The 26512-nt window shown below is 41.8% G+C and overlaps 1 long non-coding RNA gene across 1 annotated transcript; it reads right to left on the bottom strand.

The window, feature by feature from the left end:
* Positions 1-1642: 1642 nt before the first annotated feature.
* On the bottom strand, positions 1643-25053 carry LOC103877623. The gene is made up of 3 exons (XR_637397.4): positions 22389-25053; positions 6098-6269; positions 1643-2943 (listed from the first exon to the last, which is right to left on the bottom strand). It is a non-coding gene; the product is annotated as an uncharacterized LOC103877623 (long non-coding RNA).
* Positions 25054-26512: the final 1459 nt, after the last annotated feature.

Genomic DNA, 26512 nt, shown 5'->3' with positions numbered 1-26512 from the left:
AAGGGGCCTGTGAGTTGCAAGAACAGATGCAAGAAAAATTCCACGCATAAGATGGGAGGAGGTCTCGGTGCACGGCTCTGCCTCCTGGTTGCACATTAGAACAACCTGGGGAGCTCTCGAAATATACTGATGCTGGTTTCCACTCGGCCAGGTGAGTCAAGGCTCCCCAGGTGGTTCTAATGTGCAGCCATGGTAGGAAACCACCATCGTAGGCAGCCCACGCCTTTAATAAATCAGCTACAGAGCTCTAAGACCAAAAGAACCCTGATGCAAAGCAGTCAGCAGTGAAGGGCAAAAGCCATGTGCAATGTCTGAGAAAAAGCATAATTCTGACTTGGAGAAGGTTCCAGAAAGCTTCTTGGAAGAGGGGTCCTAGAGGCAGCAAATCTTCATCAAGCAGACATGGAGGTGAAGGGCACTCCAGAGAGAACAGCTTGAGCAAAGATCCAGAGGCAGGAGAGTGCTGGGGAATCAAGTCCCTGTGCTTTTTCAGGGGAATATCTCACCAAGTGAACTCTAAAATGCATTTTAGATGAAACCTGGCCCCACAGTTCCTGCATTCTTTGAGCCTGATTGAAAATGTTCCTGACTTTAGTGCTTACTTTTTTCTTCTTTAAAGGGCTGTTCTTAAACTTGAACTGGAGGTGAAAGAGGGTGACGTGATAGATTTCTGAGTAATTTTTAAAGGCTTTTTCTCAACTTTTTAATTTGCTTCCCAGGAAATCATCCTTGGGAGGGCGGCAAGAGAAATGTAACTGATTTTCTAGAGGAGGACAGGAACAAAGGTAAGTTCCCCACACCCAAGGCCACACAGGTGGGTACCATAACAGCATCCTGTTACCAATTCTGCTTACGCTGGGCAGCCTATCCTTCAGCATATAGAGCCCAGCTGGCTGGATCACCCAGAAATTTGGAGAGAGGAGCCACAGTGCTATGCCGAGGCTAGAGATGGCAGTGACAGAAATTCTCCATAATTTACCAGTCTCATCTGTTCATTCAACCAGGAACAAGAAACTAAGAAATCAAACAACAAAGTGAGCCTGGCCTTGCTGTAGCTTGATAAATGGGGAATCAAAGTAATCTGTGTAATCTTTCAGTATCCAAAACTGCAGGCATACCAAGACATGCTTGGATGTCCATACCCCAGATTATTATCAGCCATTTAAAATGATGCTTTTGAAAAAAAGTTACTGACATTGAAAAATGCTCCCTCTGTAATATTAAATAAAATTACATCTGATGTCATGGCATTATGAATTCATTCATTCATTCTGTAAATGTGCCAGGTATTGTTCTGGGAATTAAGGAACTTGCAGTGAACAAAACATGAAATCCCTCATCTTGTCAAGCTCCCATTCTAGAGAAGGAGACAATAAAAACCTAAGTAAAGGACAGTGTTAGATAGTAATAAGTGTAGTCGAGAAAAATAAATCCAGAACGAAAGATAGGGGAAATTTTTTATCCTTTATGCTTTAATGTATTTTCTAACAATTTTTTAAGAGATGGGGTCTTGCTATGCTGTCTAGGCTGGAGTACAGTGACTCAATCATAGTTCACTGTAACCTCAAACTCCTAGGCTCAAGGGATCCTCCTGCCTCAGCTTCCTTGAGTAGCTCAGGTGTGTGCCACTGCACCTGGCTCAGAAAATATTATATTTAGGATCAGAAAACATACATATTTTTTAGAGAAAAAAAGCAATACCAAAAAAGTGATTATATTAAGAAGTTGGCTCACAACTTGGACCTAAGCTGGGATGTGAACATGTGACTCTTTTGGTAGACTGCTGTCCTACTGCCAGATGAGGGAAACAGGCACTGGCTAAAGAATGCAGGGCCCTGGTCTGCAGTGACCCAAGAGATAAAGCATTTAGTGAGGCAGCACCCTGAGTCCTAGATCCAGGCTTGGGTTGAGGAATGTGGCATTAGTGGAGTTCTTAGAATCAGGATGGTACTGACAGCAAGATGCCCCTGGTGCCAATATCCCCAAGCCCATCCCAAAAGTTTCAAATATGCTTGGATGTGCTTCCCTAAATAAGGCCAGGATTGATCTCTGAGCCCAGGGTAGAGCTGAGGCTAATGGAGGTGAGGGGCGTTCTAATGTGACCTTCCAATGCGACATAATTACCTCTCACAGTAGGCAGATAAATCAATGACTTCCGTAGTGAGTACTTGAAAGTTCCATACAAGTTTCTGTTATCTTTCTTTTTGCCTTTTTCTGGTGTTGTTCGAGGCTAGCTACCTTACCCTGGCTCTGCCGACGATGGTGCATAGACCTGTGAGCCAGTGAACTAGCTAAATCTAGCAGGAGACTCGTGGCCATCAGGAGACAGTAGTCGGTACCAGAAGGACCATTTGCCTTCCCTTGGGTCCAGGACACCCCCAAGGATGTTCTAACTCCAGGTGCACCTTTCTTCCTCCTTCCTGGAAGGGCACCATAACACAGAGGGCAGAACAGGTCTAAAATGTGGTTTGCCCCTCCCTTAGTCATGTGATCATGGACAAGCTATTTAACCACTCTGGGATCCTGTTTTCTCATCTGTAAACTGGGAGTTTCCCCACCTCAAGCAGTCTTTGAGAGAATGAAAGCACCTTGACAGAGGGCCTGGCACCCTACAGGGGCTGGGTAATTGTAACTGTTGCTGTTAGCATTATTATCTTCCTTCCTGTTCTCAGAGCAGCCTGGCATCCAGCACAGGCTTTTCTCCACCTGAACCCCAAATAAAGTCTCCCTCCATCCTTTCTTGCTGTGCCCTCAGACCACACCACTTGTGGGGACAATAGTCTCAAGAGTGAGTCCACATGGATTCGGTTTTGAGGAAAGAAGTTTGGAAGTTTTCCTAGGTCTGGGTCAGCCCAAGCCTACCAATTCTTCTCTGCTCTCTGCTGCCCCCTGTTGGTTCCAAGCCTGAAGAGCCAGTTGCCCGCTCGTCCAGTGTTACACCTCCTGTGGAAATGAGAGTGAGAGAAGAGAAACTGTAAGCAGTTTAAAGAAGACAATTAGCAAACAAAAAACTAGAGATTTGTAGACACACATCCCTGAGCCTGTCCTGCTCTGCCATTGGGATACTAATGGCTCAGGTGCCCCTGTGATCTGAGGCTTTGACAAAAAAATGGCAACCAGTCTTTGCTTTTTACCCATTTGGGTGGGGGTGGGATGGGGGGGTGGGTCCTTACCGTATCTCTAAAGAAAATGAATTTGAGAAAGTTCTGCAAAAACCTGGCAGGAGGGTTATCCTTTTCCCGATTCTCAGGCCTATATCAGGCATTACTAAACAATTACTTCATTTCTTTGCTGCTGAGTGAAGACCCAGCCTCAGAATCCTTCTCACTACAGCTGTACTTCTAGCAGCCAGTCGTAGTCATTGGTCAGAGTTGGTGCACAAGAGCTGAGGCCTGCAGCCAGAGAGAGGATGCGAATCAAAGCTTCCTGCTGTGTGCCCGCTCTTGTGTCAGCTTTCTCCAAGTGGCCTGGATACTTCATAGCTACAATAGGGCAGCACTGGGCTTCAGTTCTCAAAATATACAATCGTTCCTCGGTATCCACAGGGTTCCAGGGCTCCCTGCAGAAACCCATATCTGTGGATGCTTAACTCCCTTAAATAAAATGACATACTATTTGCATATAACCTATGCATATGCTCTCATATGCGTTAAATTATCTCAAGATTATTTATAATACCTAATACAATGTAAATGCTACGTAAATAGTTGTTAAATTTTTACTGGCTTTTATTTGTATTATTATTATTGTTTTATTGTTCTTTTCCTTCAAGTAGTTTCAATCCTTGGTTGGTCGAATTTGAGGGTGCAGAACCCATGAATATGAAGGGTTGACTGTATTAGCTATTTTATTTAGAAAATCTATAAATAAGGTATCACTAAATTGGGACTTAAAAGCATCACTGAGCCACAGGGTGTGCTGGTATTTTCTTGAGGGAGCAGAAAAGATTGCTGGTAGGCAGGAGTATTGCCCAGGCTGACTCACCTGAGAATGGCAAATAAGTGGGTACTTGGATGATATTAAGTTATGCATTTTCCTCCAGTATCTCTTGTTATTCCCTTGGAGCTGCTAAACTGGACCATGAGGCACCTGTTGCCTCCTGATTGGGTGATTACAGCAGAAGAGAGCAGAGTTGTAGAGCTTAACACTTGGTATTTAAGGCTGCAAAACCTTTCCGGACTCTTGAGCTCCAAGACCTGGGCTTTTGAGCTTCAGATGCCTGAGTCCTGGAAGCAACCTGGGCATGAAGTTGATGCTGTAAACAACAGACCTGGAAGAAACTGTGACCAGTCTGAACCGCTACTTATCACTCCCCAGACGAAATAAGAATTGCAAGTGTTGTTGTGAGAGGAGGAGGGACAAGCAAAGCAATGATCTCCAAGGCAGGGAGACCCCTGAAGAGGAAGCCTGCGCACTGTCCCTCCCCAACCCGTGGTCCAGCCAGGCCCCAGGGCAGGATAAGTTGGGCATTTGAGAACAGACGAGACTGAGGCTCACTTCCTGGGTAAAGCCTGGGCAGGTGACAAGCCTGACTGAAGTTTACTTCCCAGAACCCAGTAGAGAAAGGAAAGTTAAGCAGAAATGGTTGCAAGAAATGTGACCTTCTGTATTTTTGTATAACACCTGGGAGAAATCTAATCTCGGTCAATTTAATAAGATATTATTTAGTCCGGTGTTTCACTAGCTCTCATTCCTTGTGGTGGTGGTTTTCTTTTATTCTGTTTGAGGTTGTCAATGCATGGAGGAGGGAGGGGGAATATGTTCTTGATCATCACCTGTCCCCTTGTCATCCACAGAGCCGTCCTGGCCTGCCTGGTCTCTGGGCATTAGTTCTCATAAAGGGCTGCTCTAGTTACCTTGACCCACGGCCTGCTGAGTCTCCGTGTCCTCATGCACAAGACCACATTCTATTGCTTTTCATGCTTTGTGTGGGCATGGGAGGGCCCTGGGAGACTTCTACTTATTGCTAACTCACAGTGTTAGCTTAGGCAAATTACATAATTAGATAACTTATCCATAACTCAGTCTCCTCATCTGTAAAATGGGTATAATAGTAGTACTTAGTTCATAGGGCTGCTACGAGGATTAAACAAGTTAACATATGTTAAGCGTCTAGAACACTACAAATGTGTCAGTTTATATTATTATTTGCTACTATTAATAAAGGGTTGAATGTAAAAATGGCTCTATATACAAACACGAAATATTTAATACTCATCACAGGTATTCTGATGTGCCTTCCTGGGTAGGAGAAAAAAGGAAGAGTTACAACCAGGGCTTTAGGAACAGCACATCGTACTGGAGTGCTGATATTCTAAATCAGAACCAACAGAGGAGTCCTGGAGTTGCCTCTGTGCCAGGCATGACCCCTTCAATTGCTAGATGGTAAAGAGCAAGTCTTGGAACGAAAGGGCAGGTGGCCAAGGCAACAGGTGGAGTGGGAGGGGTGGGGACCTCCAGGGGATCAGGGTACTGGCTCTTTAACCAACCAATGTTACAGCACTTTACTCTTTTAGCAACCAGTATTGCCTTACCAGTCTGAGCTGGCTGACTCGCCCCCACGCTCCAGACCTGGACATACCCACAGTAGCATCCTATGCATGTGAGTATCATTCCTTTATTGTCATGAGACTGGACCCACTCAGGTGAGAGTAGGAAGAGTGAGGAGTGGGCAGAGGGGCTTGTTTGGCTGCCCCTTGGCTGGTTGCTTAGCCAGGGCACCTAGGAAAGAAAGGGCATAGGCTCGAATCTAGTTAATACCAGATGTCCTGCCTGACCAAGCACCTTGAAGCCAGTTTACATGTCCTCTTTGTGCAGGGTCAGCATCCACTATGAATAGCCTCCTGGAAACCAGGCTCTGTCCTAGGCCAATCCAGATTCAGCTAGCCTTACCCTACGTATATAGCTCCTGGATTCTGCAATCCTCAGACTCTCTGCCTGGCCTGATGCCTGAGGTACTTCACTGGCTAAGCCTTACTTTCTGCACATGGATTTCTATCTACAATGGTCCCTTGGGTCATATCTGCTTCTGGAGCAATGTCTCAGCCTGACAGCAAATAAGTATTATCTATTGTGCCAAGTTATTGGAAGCACCCACCTAGAATTCCATGCTTGAAAAGTGGCCCACTTGGAGGCTGGAGGGTGAGAGGAGCAGACGATCACTTAGCCCTGCCTATCACAGGATCAGGGAGTAGAAGAGACAAGAAGCATGTGGTCTGTTGGTCTTCCCTACCCCAGGCCCATCAGCCCAAATGTGAATTCTTCAGCTCCTGTGGGAGAGAATTGAGCACATGGATAATTAAGAAGAAAGGAACAGATCTGGGCTCTGAGAGACTCATGAGGTGGATTCACCAAAATCTGGAAGCAATCACCAAAACATCCTAGGGAACCATTAACAACTTACCAGACCATGGCCTAGGACCGCCTGTCTTGTCCCATCAGTCCTTACAGGTGGGGTTACTAACAGTCTCACTCAGCCTGGGACTGTTTCCGTTTCAGCACTAAAAGTCCCACATCCCAGAAAACCCCTCCGTTCCAGACAAATTGGGACAGTTGGTCACCCTACAGACAGAAGACACGTAAGGCCTTACCTGTCCCTATGCACAGAACTGATGCTGCGGCCTAGTAACCAGAAGAACACACGCCTCTTCAGAGCAAAAGATCCCCGCAAGAGCCTGACTCTGAGGATACTTGGTGGGTCTTAGATAAAATATGTGCCCAAGATCCCACGGACTTTCAATTCCCCTGGTGCCTCTTTGGGGATGAAGATGAAGCATGGGGGACTGTGGAGAGAGATCCACCTGGAGCCAGGGGACTGAGTGGCTCTTCCCTTCTCCAGGAAATAAAACCTATGAGACTGCATTTGCACAGCCCATCTGCTAGCAACTGACTAATCACAAGGAAAGCAGACAGAAAACGCAAGATGCTCTGACCACAAGGTAGGGCAAGCATCTCTCTCTCGCAGAGGAAAATACACGTGGAGTCAGACTAGTTTCACCCTTCCAACTCTTATTTCTCCAGCTCTGCAAATCACTAAGGAGTACCACCCCTCTTTAAATTCCTAGTCAACTGCCCTCACACAATAAGCTACCTGCAACTAGGAAGAATGCTATTTAGGTGTCCCAGAGATTCCTGGAAACAAGAAAACATTCCATCTTGCTTATAGAAATTTTACTTTTCAAAGCTAGAAAAAAGGAGGAAACAGAAGCAGGGCACAGAGTAAAATCATTTGCATTGGTCAAACATCCAAAATGAGCCATCCAAAGGGAAGGAGGAAATTGAAAATTAACTGCAGCTCCCTGGTTCATGTCCTCTCTGCCTTCAACTTGCTAAGAAAAAAATATCCATTTGCACTCAGCTATGTCTGCTCAGGGGGACATCTGTCAACCTGGAAGTTTAATTGTTAGTAATAGTATTTCCCTGTTATTCGGGCACCGCACAAATAGCATAAATATGATTTAACCACCCTTGCCAGAAATCACAAATTTGTGTCGTGCATGCTGAACGCTAAGGCTGATTAGCACAAAATTTAATTTTCGTTAATATCAGCCTAGGACAAGTAGAGCATGAAATTAACCTGATGTGTTAATATTGTGCTTCACTGTTCTGACTGTATCCTGTAGATGCTGTCACTGGAGACAGGTGCTGCTCTGCATGGGAAGAACTCTAGCAATCGGCACAGCCTGGCGGTTGCAGAGTGAGCTGGCTCAGGAGGTGGTGTTCCCTGCAGCTGTAGGCAACCAAGGAGGCATTGGATGACAATCTCTGAAGCACTGGATAGCAATCGGATGTTATGGTGGGAACTAAGGACTAGTAGCCTTTGAGGCCCTTTCCAATCCTGAAGTGCTGAGATTTTAAATCTTAAAAGTTCCACAGGTCAGATGCCATTACCCAAGAAAGGAACTGGCAAACGATAGCCTGCAGACTGAATCCAGCCCACTGTCTGTTTTTGTACAGCCCTCAAGCTAAGAATAGTTTTTACATCTTTAAATGGTTGAAAAAAAATTTAAAAAAAAATTTCATGATGTGAAATGTATATGAAATTCAAAGTTCACTGTCCATAAAGTTTTACTGGAACTCAGCCATGCCCATTCATTTTTGTATTGTTTATAGCTGCTTTTTGTACTACAACAGCAGAATTGAGTAGTTGCAACAGAGACTATATGAACTGGAAAGCCCTAAATATTTACTATCTGGCTCATGGCTGGAAATGTTTGCCAACCCCTGATCTAAGACAATAATGGTTTTCAAATGGGCACTTTGGAGAAAGGACTAGGACATTAAGAGAGAGGAAGGGGGCTTCAGGCTTTAGCCAAGGCAGCTGCCCTTCTATCAGTTATACATAATGTGCTTTTGTTTGAAAAGGGATTGTAGCTAAACAAGGTCCAGGACACACATAGTAGTTCAAAACACATTTCCTTTGGAGAGGCATATTGTGGTCTGAAAATGGTGGGCTACAAGGTGGCTTCAGGAGAGCTCCAGGAAATTGAAGACGAGTCCAAAATTCAGCTGAAACCAAATCTACATGTGTGCCTGCATGCATGCATGAACACGTTACTCCTATAAACAAGGGGTCTGAGGCCAAGAGCAAGTACACAGCGAAATATATTATAATCCTCATGGAACCCATTTCAGGAATTCTTCTCTGTAAGAGGCTTCCCTTCCCTCTTCGCCTGGCAAACACGTACTCATTTTAAAATAAACATGCTCATATTATTAATCTATTAAACTATTCATGGTAGACCAATATCTACCACAAATCCCTAGCATCTGTGCTCATCAGCTTATTTGGGGAAAGGGTCCTTGCATGTGTGATTAAGTTAAAGACCTTGAGATGAGGAGATAATTCTAGATTATCTGGGTAGGCCCTAAATGCCATCACAAGAATCCTTATAAGAAGATACATAGAATACAGGACATGCAGAGGAAGCAAAATGACAACAAAGGCAAAGATTAGACCTGCTGGAGTCTGGAAGTCTGGCCTCCAGAACCCTGACAGAATACATTTCTCTTGCATTAAGCCACCAAGCTCATGTTAATTTATTGCAGCAGCCTCCAGAAACAAATCACAGTTACAAAAGGGTTTTATCATAAACGGTTCCACAATTCTGATACAATTATTTTCATTACTTTGCCACACTCAAAAGTATCACTCAAAAGCCCAGTTACATTTCCTTTCATATACTGTAAGAAGAGTATGAGGTAATTTAAAGCACCTGGCATATACTAGAGACTTAATAAATAAGAATTTATTTATTTTTTAGAGGCAGAATGAGTTGCTCCAACCTTTGAGGTCACATGACATGACACTTTATACATCTTTTAATGAGCACTTACCTTTCTCAACTATACTTCTGTGTTCTCGATGTCAATCACCCCTACTAGAAGGCTATAAACTTCTTGGGGACAATAATCATAATTCGTTCTTCTTTTTATCGTAATTTACTTTTTATTGAGTTTGACTTACTGCTGTGGTTTGGATGTTTGTCCCCTTTGAATCTTATGTTGAAATGTGACCCCCAATATTGGAGTGGGAGCCTGGTGGGAGATGATTATATCATGGGGGCACATCCTTCACGAATGGCTTAGCACCATCCCCTTGGTGATGAGCAAGTTCTCGCTCAGTTAGTTCATATGAGATCTGGTTGTTTAAAAGAGCCTGGGACCTCCCCCTTCTTTCTCTCTCTCTCTCTCTCGCTCCCTCTCTGGCCATGTGATATGCCTGCTCCCCCTTCACCTTCTGCCATGACTGTCAGCTTCCTGAGGCCTTCCCAGAAGCAGATGCCAGCACCATGCTTCCTGTATAGCCTGTAGAACCGTGAGCCAATTAAACCTCTTTCTTTATAAATTACCTGGTCTCAGGTGTCCCATTACAGTGATGCAAAAATGAACTAGCACACTGATATACAGTAAAGTGCCCATATCTTAAGTATATATCAAAGACTGTTTACAAGTGTTTACTTCTGAGCAACTATCACCCAAGTCAAGAGATAAAGCATTTCTCAAACTCCAGAAGCTTCTTTCATGCCCCCTTCCAGTCAATACCTCCTGTAAGAGTGACTTCTATTCTGATTCTTTTGACGTTAATGAATTTTGCCTGCTCTTGAATATATATACATTCTTTTGAATATGGCCTCTCTCACTCAGCATAATGTTTTTGACATTTATCCATCATTTTACTGGATGGACTCTGGGGAGTTTCCAGTTTGGAACTATTACAACTAGTGCTGCTAGGAAAATTCTTGCACTTATCCTGCCATCGAAGAAAGCACTCATTTCTTTTGGATATTTATAGGAATAGGATCACGGGGCAGGTATACAACCAGATTTAGTAGATAATGCTGAATAGTTATCTGTAGAATTTAACTATGGGCATATCTTGTTTTATTGTGCTACATTTTATTGTACTTTGCAGTTATCGCATATTTTACAAATTGAAGGTTTGTGGCAACTTTGCATCAAGTAAGACTATTGGGACCATTTTCCCAACAGCACGGGCTCACTTCATGTCTCGGGGTCACATTTTGGTAATCCTTGCAATATTTCAAAGTTCTTCATTACTTTTATACCTGTTAAGGTGGTCTGGGATCAGTGACCTTTGATGTTGCTGTTGTATTTGTTTTAGGGTACCACAACCACACCCATACAAAAATGTGAAGATAATCAATAAATGTTGTGTGTGTGCTGACTGCTCCACCAACCAGCTGTTCCCCTGTCTCTCTCTATCTCCTCAGGCCTCTGTATTTCCTGAGACACAACAATATTGAACACAGCCCAATTAATAACTCTACAATAGCCTCTAAGTGGCAAGTAAAAGGAAAAGTCACACATCTCTCCCTTTAAGCTAGAAATGATTAAGCTTAGTGAAGAAGACCTGTCAAAATCTGAGATATGCCAAAAACTAGGCCTCCTGAACCAAACAGCCAAGTTGTGAATGCAAAGGGAAAGTTCTTGAAGGAAATTTCAAGTGCTACTCCAGTGAACACATGAATGATAAGAAAGTGAAACAGCCTTTTGTGATATGGAGAGTGTTCTAGTGGTCTGGAAAGACAAACCAATCACAACAGTGTCTTAGGTGAAAGCCTAATCCAGAGCAAGGCTCTAACTCTCTTCAATTTAATGAAGACGAAGTGAGGTGAGGAAGCTGCAGAGGAAAAGTTTGAAACTAGCAGAGATTGGTTCATGAGGTTTAGGGAATGAAGCCATCTCCGTAATATAAAAGTGCAAGGTGAAGCAGCAAGTGCTGATGGAGAAGCTGCAGCAAGTTATCTAGAAGATGTAGGTAAAATGATTGATGAAGGTGACTACACTAAACAACAGATTTTCAGTGCAGACTAAACAGGCTTCAGTTAGAAGAAGATGCCATCTAGGACTTTCATGGCTAGAGAGAAGTCAATGCCTGGCTTCAACGCTTCAAAGGACAGGCTGACTCTCTTTTGAGAGGCTAATGCAGCTGGTGGCTTTAATGCTTATTTACCATTCCAAAAATCATAGGGCGCTTAAGAATTATGCTCAGTCTACTCTGCCTGTGCTCTATAAACGAAACAGCAAAGTCTAGATGACAGCACACCTGTTTATAGCATGGTTTACTGAATACTTTAAGGCCACTGATGAGACCTGCTGCTCAGAAAAGAAGATTCCTTTCAAAATATTATTGTTCATTGACAAGGCACCTGGCCACCCAAGAGCCCTGATGGAGATGTACAAGAAAATAAATGTTGTTTTCATGCCTGCTAAGACAGCATCCATTCTGCAGCTTATGGACGAAGGAGTAAATTTGAACTTTCAAGTATCATTTCAGAAATGTATTTCATAAGGCTATAGCTGCCATGTATAGTGATTCCTCTGATAGATCTGGACAAAGTTAATTGAAAACCTTCTGGAAAGGATTCTAGATGTCTTCAGGAACATTCTTGGTCCATGAAAAGAGGTCAAAATATTAACATTAGTGGAAGTTTGAAAGAAGTTGATTGCAACCCTCATGGATGACTTTAAGATCATTGACTTTGGAGTTCAAGACTGCAGTGAAGGAGTTAACTGCAGATGTGGTGAAAATGGCAAGAGAATTAGAAGTAGATTCTGAAGATATGACTGAATAATTGCAACTTTATGACAAAACTTGAACAGATGAGGAGTTGCTTCTTATGGAGGTGCAAAGAAAGTAGTTCCTTGAGATGGAATCTATTCCTGGTGAAGATGTTGTGAATAGTTTTGAAATTCCAACAAAGGATTCAGAATATTATGTAAGCTTAGTTGATATAGCAATAGCGAAGTTTGAGAGGATTGACTCTAATTTTGAAAAAAGTCTACTGTGGGTAAAATGCTACCAAACAGCACCACGTGCTACAGAGAAATCTTTTTTGAAAGAGTCAAGAAATTACCACAGCCACCCCAGCCTACAGCAACCACCACCCTGATCAAGTCAGCAGCCATCAATGTCAAGGCAAAACCTCCACCAGCAAAATGATTACAACTCATTGATGGTTCAGATGATTGTTAGCATTTTTCATCAATGAAGTATTTTTAAATTAAGTGAATATTTTAGACATAATGCTATTGCACACTTAGCAGACAACAGTATTGTGTAAACATAACTTTTATATGCACTGGGAAACCAAAACAATTGTGTGACTTACTTCATTGTGATATTCACTTTATTGCAGTGGTCTGGAACTGAACACTCCAATATCTCTGAGGTAGGCCTGTACTTATGCTGTACAGATTTTCATTTTCATTAGCAGTGTTTGAAATTTGGAGCAATGTGTCATATCCTCACCAACCTTGTCAGTCTTTTTAATTTTAGTCATTCTGGTGGTGGCTAATTTGTCTTTATATTCCTCATGTACAAGGTCAAAATTTGTAGTACGTGACCCTACCTTCCTTCCTAGCCATAGAGATCAGGTACAGTTATCTAACCAAAGGCCAGGTAAACCACAAACCAGCTACCATCTGATGCTGCCCTGCAAGGAAAAAAAAATGAGTTGGATCAATTAGATTTTCTCTCTCAGAAATAAAGCAACCAAATGAAGAGAATAACACAGCCTTCAATGGGAGCAGATAATGAAGTGCTGTAATGGCTATGATTCATCAATACAATACAAGCCAAAGATATGGGAAAAACGAAGGAAGTAGAAGCTATAATAGAGAAACAATGCAGAGTAAAAGAAAAAGAAGCCCGCTGAGACCAGGACAGAAAGAAGCAGGCACTGTGAGAACAGCAATGAACCAGACCACAGACCCCAAGGCCATGTTCTGAGGCCACTGGAGTGATCCTGTATCAATTATACCTTAATAATGCTATTTTTAAAATGGAAAAAATAAAGGCAACATGATTTAATTTATATGACATTCTTGAAAATAAGGCCTTGGGGTAGAGCCTGTTCTTGAATCTCCATGATATTCTATATCCCGTTCCTCTTAATAAACACCCTTGCCATAAGCCTCTCTTCACTTTAGCTGAAATAGCTTCAGTGATCCTCTGTTTCCTGAACTAAAAACGTTCAACTGCCATGCCTGGTATATAATATCAGTGATGTGCTAGTAAATGTTTAACAACCAACCATCTAAGAATCAAAGGCCCTGATTTGAAGCATTTACCAATATCTGTGGTGTAAATACTCCTCCCATGGCCAGTTTCAAGCTATCAGTTTGACATCACCAAACACAAGAGATGGGAAATAGCATATGATTATATAGTATTTTCACTGCACAGATGCAATAAATATTAAGTAGCCTCAAAAATATAGTTAATAGTGAAATAATTAGTTGAGTATTTGTACTCAACTTGAGTATAATGATTTATTGCCTTTGCCTTTAATATAATTTAAGTATTTTTTTTATAATGATGGTGTTTAATAACTGACTTACAAAACTCCTGCAAATTTAACAATCATCTCTTACAAGCTGATGCAACTGAGTCTGACACACCACTGAAGTAGATGTTCACTAAATGTCTGGATCTTTTCTTGCCTTCTCTGCATTTTCACAGGCCCCTCTTTGTGTGGAGTTCACTGTCTGGCTCCACAGCCAATGGCACATCCAAATATGAGCAAAACAAATCATATGATGATAGTGTTGTACTCAATTTTCCACAGTAGATTCCCACTGGTGATATTCTAAACCATGGAAATAGACATGTCATGGCTGTATTTACCCAGAAAAAAGAGTACAGCTTTTTGGTTTGGGAATTTGATTTGTTTTCATATCATCTAAGAGTAGTACACAAGCAAACATGTAATATGTTAAGTGGTCACAGGAACTTTCTGATTCACTGAAATGGTCCCTTGATCAAAAGCCCAACAAATATCAGAACTCCATCCACAAGCCCACTACTGTGAGCACAGTGAGAGTTACAGGTTTTGCCGTTAAAAGACTTTCAACGGGCCGGGCGCGGTGGCTCACGCCTTTAATCCCAGCACTTTGGGAGGCCAAGGCGGGTGGATCACGAGGTCAGGAGATCAAGACCATCCTGGCTAACACGGTGAAACCCTGTCTCTACTAAAAATACAAAAAAAAATTAGCTAGGTGTGGTGGCGGGCGCCTGTAGTCCCAGCTACTTGGGAGGCTGAGGCAGGAGAATGGCAAGAACCCGGGAGGCGGAGGTTGCAGTGAGCAGAGATCACACCACTGCACTCCAGCCTGGGTGACAGAGTGAGATTCTGTCTCAAAAGAAAAAGAAAAAAAAAGGCTTTCAATGATGATGGTACTGATGATGATAGTAGACATTTATTAAGTGCTTACTGTATAACAAGATTCTTTTCTAAGTGCTTTATGTGGATAAACCCAATTAATCCTCACAAGACCCTTTGTGGTAGATACCGTATTGTCTTCCTAATTTTACAGATAAGGAAAATGACACAGAGAGAGGTTAAACAGGAGCCTAAGGTTAACTGTATGAACCTAACTATCCAATCCCAGAGACCACACTGCTAAACACTGGGCCACTTACCTTAGGACGGTAAGATACAAACACTGTTATATAAAGAAAGACCACAGTGAGAGGTTGTCTATAAGTACATTAGGAGCAAAAAAGGAAGTAGCAAGTGTGGGCTGAATTATTCTCAAAGGATAACTTTAAAGGACCCTTTAGACATTGGGTGGTGGGGAGGGCTAAGGTGTAGAATTAAAGGATGGGCAGGATTTGGAGAGATCAAAAGGGCCAGGTGGTAGCTTAAGGGAAGGAAAGCCACCTGAAGGAGGGCGTGACAGTGGGAGTGAGCACTGTGCCTCAGAGTGCATGCAGAGAACCATCAGTTTGCTGAAAAGCAGTGACAGCAGAGGTTGAGGACACTTTTAGGGTGATGGGTATATGTTCACTGTCCTGATTGTGGGGATGATATCACAAATATATATATAACCAAGACTTATGTGTTGTATACTCTTGTATGTGCATTTTATTGTATATCAGTTATATCTCAATACTGTTGTTTTTAAAACCAAAACTAAATAAATAAATAAAGGCAACATGATTCAATTCATATGATGTTGTAGAAAATAGGAACAAAAACCAGGTCAATATTGCCAGGGGCTGAGAATAGGGGAATGGGTTGATGACAGGAGTGTGAGGGAATTTGGGGGTGAAGAGGTCATGGAAGCATTCTATGTATCGTGTTCTCTATCTTAATTGTGGTGAGGATTACATGATTGTATTGTTTGTCAAAACTCAGAACTGTACACATAAGAAGGATGAATTTTACTGTAAGTAAATATATATCAATAAATCAGACTTTAAAAAAAGTTAAAAGATACACACACACACACACACACACACACATACACACAAACACCCATATGACCTGTATGTGTTTGCTTGCTAACAGAGATCAGTAAATAGAAAGGAAATCTTTCTCCTCCTGCTGGAGCTGAAATGCTGGAAAATCCAAAGCAGGCTTCAAAGACTGACTTCCCATCTATGTACTGTCTTTTATACTTTTTAAAGTCTTTTCATACCTAATATGCCATCTGATCCAGTTGCCAACCCTAGAAGGAAGGGAGGGGAAGGGGATACATACTGATTGGTGAATGAGGAAACTGAGGCCAGGAAGGTTAAAGACTTTCACTCAACATCACACAGTTCAGAAGCAGTGAAGTCAGGACTAGTGCCGGACAGACCTGGCTTCTAGTCTGTGGCTCTTCCGATGTGCACCACTGCCCCCCTCCACCCCATCTCCAGCTTTGCAGGGTCCTTCTTGATCAGCAATCCATGGTCTAGTGTATCCAGAGGGAAGGACTCTGAATCAAGACCCTTATCCTGTAGGAGGCTTCTCAGAGCCTGCCCTCTGCCTTCAAATCATGGTGGAACCACAGGTAAATCATGTGGACAGCACCTGGGTACATCCCACAGGCTGTGATGAGAGGACACTTCACCTTGATGGTCTTCCTCCCAGAAACCCATAACCGCAGTCTAATCATGAAAAAAACACTTTGCAAACCCAAATGGAGGGACACTATATAAAGTACCTGACCAATACTTCTCAAAATTATCAAAGTACCAAAATAAGGAAAGACTGAAAAAGTATAACTAAGGAGACACAACAACTAAATGTAACCTGATATGATGGATGAAATCCTGGAACAGAAAAAGGGACATTCATGGAAAAGCTAGTGAAACCTGAATAAAGATTACAGAGTTTAACTAACAAGAGTAACATGCCAATGTTTGTTCCTTAGTTTTTCTGAACGTACTATGGTGATGTCAGATGTTAACAACAGGAAAAACTAGGAGAGGGGAACATGAGAACTCTTCGTATTAATTTGTAAACTTTCTGTAAAAGTGAAATTATTCCAAAATAAAAAGTTTATTTTTAAAAAATCTCAATGGAGACATTAGACGCTTTTGTCCTTCCTGTTGAATCTTCTCTGAAGAAACAAAGGGAATATTTTGTTTTTAGCCAGGATAGTTAATTTTTAAGCCAGGGGCAGGAGCTTCTCTGCTTCGGCTCATAAAACCCCACACCAGGTTGCCTGGTGGTAAGAGCCATTCACCTCTTCCCACCCAGAGTCACTCTGCCTTCTCCCCATCAGCAGCACCACCTGGCTCTTTGAACTCAATAAAGGCATCCTGGTCATGTGTGCATCCAGAGAGCTGAAGGTCAGAAGGCAATGGCAGCCTCATCTATTGCTCTCTTGAAGCCTCGCTGGTCAGATCCACTCTGGGCAGGACCACTGCTGGGGCAGGATTTCCAATGTTCCTCGTAGATAAAGAAGCGTGTGTGTGTGTGTGTGTGTGTGTGTGTGTGAGAGAGAGAGAGAGAGAGAGAGAGAGAGAGAGGAGAGAGAGAGAAAGAGAGAGAGACAGAAAGAAAGAAACAGACACACAAACGGAGAGAGACAGACAGACAGACAGACAGGGAGACAAACACAGCTGATCACTGAGTGAGGAGGTTATGGTGAGTGACCTGAAACAGGCTCCTAGAAATAATCTCTCAGCAGGGAAGCATCAAATCCCTTTGGAAACCAACGAAGCAGGAAAGTGGTGTTGACCAACCTATTGTGCAGGCCTTTTTTATTATCAGTAAACAATGAAAGGCTGAAACTGTCCTATTACCAAGACTAATAGTCTCCGTTATTCTCTCCCTCTCCACACCCCACCCTCTGCTGGCTTTCGCTGACCCATTTTTTACCCTGCATTCTGCCTCTGATAACACAGTAGTCCTTTCTCTTCCAGGCCTCTCTCCTTCCATCCTCCTTCTCCTCTTGGTCTGTCTTAAAGGATTATTCTGCTTCCCAAATGTGGACACTCATATTGAGGTCTCATCCTTCCCTGCATTCTTGGAAGCAGCCATAGCCCACAAAGCACAGTCCCCCCAAGCCATGCCTCCAGGGCATCTTCAGGGCCCAGGTGGTCTGCTGGCTCTGGTACTTCTACAATAAGTAGAATTATACAATAAGGACAATCAGGATAAAGACTAGACTCCCAGCCATCTTCCTTCAGAGTAACATTGACACATTTACTCATGAAATGAATCTTCCCTTCTCAACTGATTCTCAACTGGTTCATTTAGGGAAGGTGAAGTTTCCACTCAGGAAACAAAAACAACATCAGAAATTTTAACAGAGATAATTTAGTGTAAATTATTGTTCACCAGGCATTGGAGAACTGAGATGGCTGAGAGGATAATGCTGAAGTTTCACAGACATAAGTACAAAATGGCTATGCCACCATGGCTGGAGGAACAAAGGGAAGAGTCTAGGGCTACTAGGACCTAGAGACATGAAACAACCCTTCACAGAGATGGAGCCCAGACCTCTGAGGAAGGCATGCCAACAGGCCAAGGCTGGGATCTCCAAAGAAGGACAAGGGGACTGGTTCTCAGAGTGTGGAAAAAAATGAAGACTGGAGCCAGCTGCTCTGCTGAAATGAACTGCCACTGCCAAAGCAAAGAAGCATTGCTGGAGTGATGCTGGCAGGAACTGGAAGCAAACAGGAAGAAGCATATCCCTTTTCTCTCCTTCAGGAAGCAGTCTCCACATAGCACCTTCTAATAGCAGAATCGAATGTGGATCCATTTGGCAAAAGCAAAAGGGGTTTGCAGAATCCCATCCCAGAATCACAAAGCTGAGTATTAAAGAGTAGGTGTGAATTTGAGGCACAGTAGCAAGAAACCAATGGAAAGAGAAGGAAAAAGAGGTATAAATGTACAACTTATCAACTAACTGTTCCATAGCTAAACTACATGAATGTATGTATATTCATGCATGAATACATCATGTTTTAATGGTAACCCCCAATTTCAAATAATAATATCTAATATTTATCGAGACTTTGCCAGGTAACAGACAAATGCTAAACTCTTCACATGAATGATCTAATTTACAAGAACCCAAAAAGGTAGATACCAAAAAGAATCTTAATTTTATAGATGTGAAAATTAAGACGTAGAGAGGTTAAGTTGCATATGATGCTCAGAACGTAGCAGAGCCAAGACCAGACCCTGTAAAGTTCATGCACAGCCACTGCACCACCTCTTATCTGCTGAGATCCATAGCTACAAAGTCTTCCATCCTTTCCTCTCCCTTCCCACTAATATCGTCAGGACTTCTCTAGCAAGAGGGCTAAAAGATTCCTCAGTGCTGTCTCTTCAGATGTGCCATACAACTCCAATTTCATGTACATCAAAATGCAGCATTTCACAGAATTAGAAAAAAAAGAATCTGGCCAGGCACAGTGGCTCACACCTATAATCTCAGTACTTTGGGAAGCTGAGGTGGGCAGACTGCTTAAGCTCAGGAGTTCAAGACCAGCCTGAGTTACATAGCAAGACCCCATCTCTACTAACAATACAAAAATAATAATAATAATAACCAGGTGTGGTGCTGCGTGCCTGTGGTTCCAGCTACTTGGAAGGCTGAGGTAGGAGGACTCTTGAGCCAGGGGACAGAGGTTGCAGTGAGCCAAGATCACACCACAGCACTCCTGCCTGGGTGACAGAGCGAGACCCTCTCTCTATTTTTTTAATTAAAAAAAAGAAAGAAAGAAATTCTGAAATTCATTTGAAACCAAAAAAGAGCCCAAATGTCTAAAGCAATCCTATGGAAAAAAAAGAATAAAGCTGGAGGCATTATGCTACCTGACTTCAAACTATACTACAAGGCCACTGTAACTAAAAAAGCATGGTACTGGTATAAAAGCAGACCACAGGGCAATGGAAAGGGTTAGGGAACCCAGAAATAAAGTGGCACACCCTCAACCATCTGATCTTTAGCAAAGCTGACAAAAGCAAGCAATGGGGAAAGTACTCCTGATATGGTTTGCCTCTGTCCCCACCCAAATCTTATCTCATATAGTCATTCCCACATGTCGAGGGAGGGACCTGTTACGAGGTGATTGGATCATGAAGGCAGTTTTCTCCATGCTGTTCTCCTGATAGTGAGTTCTCAAGAGATATGATAGTTTAAAAGGGTGTGGCTTCCTTCACTCTCTCTCTCCTGCCACCATGTAAGACATGCCTTGCTTCCCCTTCACCTTCCTCTATGATTGTAAGTTTCCTGAGGCCTCCCCAGCCATGTGGAACTGTGAGTTAATGAAACCTCTTTCCTTTATAAATTACCTAGTCTAAGGTAGTTCTTTATAGCAGTGTGAAAATGGATTAAAACAACTCCCTATTCAATAAATGGTGCCAGGATAACTGGCAAGCTGTGCAGAAGATTTAAAACTGGACCCCTACCTTTCATCATATACAAAAATCATCTCAAGATAGAGTAAAGATTTAAGCATAAAACCTAAAACTATAAAAACCCAAGAAAAAAATCTAGGAAAAACCATTCTTGACGTTGGCCCAGGCAAAGACTTCATGACAAAGACTGCAAAAGCTATTTCAACAAAAACAAAAATTGACAAATGGGACCTAATTAAACTAAAGAGCTTCTGTATACCAAAAGAAACTCTCAACAGAGTAAACAGACAACCTACAGAATGGGAGAAAATATCTACATACTACGCATTTGTCCAAGGTCTACTATCCAGAATCTATAAAATAAATAAATAAATAAAACAAATAAACAAGAAGAAAAAACAAATAAACCCAATAAAAATGGGCAAAGGATATGAACAGAGCTTTCTCAAAACAAGACATATATGCAGCCAACAAGCATATAAAAATGCTCAGTATCACTAATAATTTGGTAAATGCAAATCAAAACCATAATGAGATATCATCTCACACCAATCAAACTAGCTATCATTAAGAAGTCAAAACTAACAGATACTGGTGAGGTTGCACAGAAAACGGAAGGCTTATACACTGTTGGTGGGAATGTAAATTAGTTCAGTCACTGTGGAAAGCAGTCTGGAGATTTCTCAGAGAACTTAAAATAGAACTACTATTCAACTCAACAATCCCATTATTGGGTATATGCCTAAAGGAGTATACTCTCTACTATAAAGACAAACGCATGTGTATATTTATCACAGCACTATTCACAACAGCAAAGACACGGAATCAACCTAGATGCCTGTCAACAGTAGACCTGATAAAGAAAATGTGGTAAACATATACCATGGAATACTGTGCAGCCATAAAAAAATGAGATCATGTCCTTTGCAGCAACACGGATGGAGCTGGAGGTCATTGTCCTAAGTAAATAAACACTGGAACAGAAAACTAAATACCACATGTTCTTACTTATAAGTGGGAGCTAAACATTGAGTACACATGGACACGAGGGTTGGAAAACTACCTATTGGGTATTATGCTGATTACCCAGAGGCCAAAATTATCTGTACACCAAAGCCTGGGACACACAATTTGCCCACATAACAAACCTGCACGTGTCCCCCTTGAACCTAAAATAAAAGATAGAAAGAAAATAACAGCATTAAAGCATGACCAGCATTAAATCACGTATACACAACCATACACCAAATGAAAAGCAGAGAAGAATGTTCCCATACCAATACAATAGTATCATATGCAGCCAAAAAAATAATGATGTGGCCATACATGAGTTAACATGGAAAGATAATCATAGCTAACATTTAACAAGAGCTTCCCATATGCTGGGAACTGTATTATGGAATTTTTTTGGCATTAACATATTTAACCCTCACAACAACCTATAGTTAGTATATTCCATCATTATAGTTAGTATATTCCATCATTATCATATAGTTAGTATATTCCATCATTATCATCCTCATTTCACAGATGAGGAAACTGATGCACCATAGCAATTATATAACTTGCCCAAGGTCATACAGCTAGTAATTGATAGAGTCAAGATTTCAAACAAGACAACCAGATTTCAGAGCACATGATGTTAACTACCACACTATTCTAATTTCGGTAGAGTATAAAAAGTTCATAACATGCTATTCAGTGAAAAATAAAGCAGATTAGAGAATAGTATGTATAGTATTATGTATGTCTAATACACACACATGGATATATACACACACATATGTATTTTTTTATTTTAGTCCATAGGGAAAAGTATGGGAGGGCTTATAATAAAATATTAACAACAGTTATCTCAGAGAGGTGGTTTGATTTTTTTTTTTTTTTTTTGCTTTCTTGTATTAAAATAACTATGTGTTCTGGTTTTTCTACAATAAACACATTCTTTGCAATATAATTCTAAAGATTTTTGTAAATAAATAAGCATCATCTTGGAGAAAATGATCTGGCAATTTGAACAGCTTTTTAATATTTGGGGTGATACAGAAGAGCAAACATGTGTTCCCACAGACATGCACAATAGAAAGAGATTCAAAAGCATCTACTTCATCCTAGCAAGACAATAAACCAGTCCCTGACAATCATTACCATATCTGAATAAGCCCAGGAGCCAAGTCCCTGGAATTGTTTTAAGCATGTTCCGTTTTCCACTGCACTGTGAAGAGAATTTGCAAATTTATTGAACATGAGATTATTCCACTTTGAAACTCATACCTCCACGATTCTAATCAAGATGACTTGGTCCCTCTGAACATCCGACATTTGTACACTGGATAGCATTGTTGTGGCAGCCGTGATGTTATCCCTTTCCATTGGGAGTATTCTCTCCAGTTTCCCCAAACCATGTGCTGCCTTGGAAACATCATGATTCTTATAGAGATCTAAGCAAAGGGAAATAATAAAAACAATAAAATCTTACACTTAAAGTCTATCTTTCATGCCACCAAGGTGCCTTGCTAAACCCTTCCTCTAGATAAAAAGACAGACAAGCAGAGTGGCCCATACTATGTGTCATCCTGATAATTAACAATTAGAGAAAACACACTAATCTCTGCTCTCTGGATAATTCAGGTCGGAGTAGTTTTCCATCTGAATTAAGCAGATTGCCAAGGCAATATTTTCATGAACAGAAAGATTGAGTTGCCTATCTAAAGACGCTGACATGAAAGAGGCCTCTGTGAGAGAAAGCAATGTGGCATCTTACCATTATGGCATCAACTCACATGAAACAAAGGTCTGTGGTAATCCAGGGAATCTTCCCTCTAAAGCAAAGTTTCACAGATTTTTCCTACAAAATGCCAGATGTAAATATTTTCAGCTTTGCAGACTGTATGATCTCTGTCACAACTACTTAACTCTGCTGTTGCAGGGTGAAAGCAGCCATAGACACTGTGTAAAAAGAAATCAGCGTGACCGTGTTCCAATAAAACTTTATATAAACAGATGGTGGGCCAGATTTGACCCATGGGCTGTAGTTTGCTGAACCTTGCTCTAAAGTATAGGCTAAGGATCCTCATGGTGTGTCTGCAATATTCAAGGCTGCCTCTGAGGAAAACTATAAAGTTGGCAATATTGTTCTCATTGGTTTATTCAACAAATGCATTGCATATCTTAAGCCAGGGCCTGGCTTAAGCCTTGAGAATCACAAGTAGAAAAGCAAATAAAACCCCTAGCGTTTACATTTGGGAGAGGAAGTACTAAGCAAGTAAACATGCAAGCAAAAAAAATTTCTGGTAGTGGTAAGTGATATAAAGATGATAAGTAAAGGCAGTGGGTTACTTGCAGGGGCAGGGGAGTCTCACTTTAGATAGGGTGGTCAGGGAAGACTGAGGAAGGTACTTTTGAGTTCACATGAGAGTAAAGAGAAGTAGGTACAAATGCAAAGATGTAGGCAAAGAGTAGGCTCCCAGGTATTGAGAACCCAAATGCAAAGAGCCCTGAGGCAGAAAAAGGTTTAGTGGGTCTGAGGAGCAAAGAGCCCTGAGGCAAAAAGACTGCCAGTTGGAGAATTTCTTGAGGTAAGGAGTTTGAGACCAGCCTGGGCAACATAGCAAGACCCCATCTCTTAAAAAATAAAATAATAAATTAGCCAGGGCTGATGTAGTCTGAGGTGGCTGATGTAGGGGGATAGCTTGAATCCAGGAGTTTAAGGCTGCAATGAGCCACAATTGCACCACTACACTCCAGCCTGGGTGACAGAGCCAGACTCTGACTCTAAAGAAAACAAAGTAAAGAAAGTACAAGGCAGGTCCATGTCAAGGAGAACTAACTGATGGAGTCCTCCAGTCTCTACAGGTCTATAACCTGGACCACTGGTGTGAGTATGGCTTGCCCTGCAGAGCCACCATCACTTCATCAAGGGTCAGTCCTTGAAGTTGAAACACAGATGGGGCTGAGGTTAAGGGCACATCAGAGAGAAAGGACAGCAGCCAGGCAAGGAAGGCACCAGAGGAGGAGGGCCTTGCCTTCACCTGCGTCTTTGCCAGGTTAGCCTTTCCTTCTGAGTCTACCAAGTGATTCCAACAGGCTTCAGCTCCTGCTATGATCCAGGCTCAAATCCCAAGATTGCTTCTCTTTGAGATCATCAAAAGTGCAAGCAGAGAGTGACCGTGGGGTTCTCAGCTTGGTGTCTGCTCTCTCCTTATGTCTGCTGAGGCATATTTCAGTCTTTTCTTTCCACTCTGGTGGTCTTAGAGCACAATAAAAAATCTAAAATATTTGTATTCCATTTGAGTTAATACCACGTTTTCTGTAATTATTCCCGCTGCTAGAATCATTTTGTTGTGTGCTTTTAGAGTGAGAGGGAGGGGGTGGGGGATCAAATTCATTCTTTGGCAACAAAAATCTAATTAATCAAAAACTGTTCTTAGTCATTTAGAGCCTCTTCAGTCTGTGGAAACTGCAGCCAAAAAAGAGTAAGAACACCTAGTTTGGTAGTGAAAAAAAAATCAAGTACTTTTTAAGTTACCAGTTTTTATGAATGTGCAAGTGGGAGGCTGGGTAGCAAAAGGAGAGGAGGGTTTTTGCAGTCAGTCTGAGCTGGGTTTGAATCGCCTATCTGCCATTTCCTGGCTGTATGACCTTGAGCAAGTTACTTTGTCCATCTGGTCCTCAGTTTTCCCGTCTATGAAATGGAAATAATAACGTCCTCTCTTAGGGTCAGCGGAGAGATTGAGATGATGTCTGTAAAACCTTTACGGGTGTTTGTCACATGGAAAGCACTAAGTGTTAATGATGATTTATTAGCATCCCCAAGCACTGCTGCTATTACATAAATTACAAACTTTGGGAGACAATTTTTAAGCTTTTTCAAAAATGTTCTTTAGGCTGGGCACAGTGGCTCATGCCTGTGATCTCAGCACTTTGCGAGGCCAAGGTGGGTGGATCGCTTGAGTTCAGGAGTTGGAGACCAGCCTGGGAAACATGGTGAAACCCTGTCCCTACAAAACATACAAAACTTAGTCAGGCTTGGTGGTGAGTGCTTATAGTCCCAGCAACTCAGGAGGCTGAGGTGAAAGGATCACTTGAGTCCGGGAGGCAGAGGATGCAGTGAGCTGAGACCCCACCACTGCACTCCAGCCTGGGTAACACAGTGAGACTCTGTCTCAAGGAAAAAAAGTTCTTTAATATATATACATACATATACATATACATACACATATATAAATATGCACGTTGTATATATATATCCTTTAACTAAATGTATTATTGTTTTAGAAATACATACTGAGGAAATAAGAGATAAAGAGATTTAGCTGAAGGAATGTTCATCATGCTGTTGATTCTAACAGAAAATCAGAAAACCTAAACATCCTAAAATAGTAGGGATCAGTAAAATAAATCATGCTACACCCATAAAATGGATAATCACTCTTCATATCACTGTCAAAGAGGAATGTTTATTGATGAAAATATGTGTTCATAATTAAATCAGGGGAGGCACAGGAAGCCAGTTATCTGTTTGTAAAGTATAAACCATATTTATTTTGTTAAAAATATTTTGTACCTGTGTATGTGTGTATATACAAACTCACACACACACACACACACTGAGAGAGAGAGAGAGAGACAGAGAGACAGAGAAAAAATGTTCTGGAAGTATGACCAAAGGTTGTGTTTTAAATTTTTAATCTTCAACTTTTAAGTTCAGGGGTACATGTGCAAGATGTGCAGGTTTGTTACATAGGTAAACGTGTGCCCCGGTGGTTTGCTGCACAGATCATCCCATCATCTAGGTATTAGGCCAGCATCTATTGGCTGTTCTTCCCAATGTTCTTCCTCCTCCCACTCCCCATCTGGCTCTACCCATCCAGGTAAGCTGCCGGATCAGAGATCCTTCTGCAGCAACTCTCAGCAGCAGCACACTGAACAATAAGATGAAGGCAGGGCTGTGATTTTTCACAGAACTGGAGATCAGTCTGGGGAGTAGTGAGCTACAAACAAAGCCAGATTGCATTTTGGAGAAAGAAAGGGAGGGGAAAAGTTACAAAAAAGAAAAAAGGAAAGACAGACAAAAAAATACATATATTGGCAAAGGATCACTACCCAGGTCTTACCCATATTCTCCCTTTATGATTGAAGCCTATACTTATTCCACAACAAGCCCCTAGACTACAGTTGTAGGATCCCCTGTCACCTTCATGCAGAGTCTTTGGAAATTCCAAGGGGGAGAAAAACATGCTTTGAGCATGGCTGGGCAAGGCAGAAGGGTGATGTTGTCCTAAGAATTGAAGGCTCTGAAGGAAGTTTGAAGACATGTCTTTGAGATTTTTCAAGAGCATTCCTACAGACTCCTGCAAAACATGAAGCAAATGCCCATAATAAAATGGTATCCTGCT

Source organism: Papio anubis, chromosome 12 (genome assembly GCF_008728515.1).
Source record: "Papio anubis isolate 15944 chromosome 12, Panubis1.0, whole genome shotgun sequence".
Lineage (NCBI taxonomy): Eukaryota > Metazoa > Chordata > Mammalia > Primates > Cercopithecidae > Papio > Papio anubis.
Note: the sequence above shows the minus strand (reverse complement) of the source record. Positions and strands in the feature narration are given on the sequence as shown.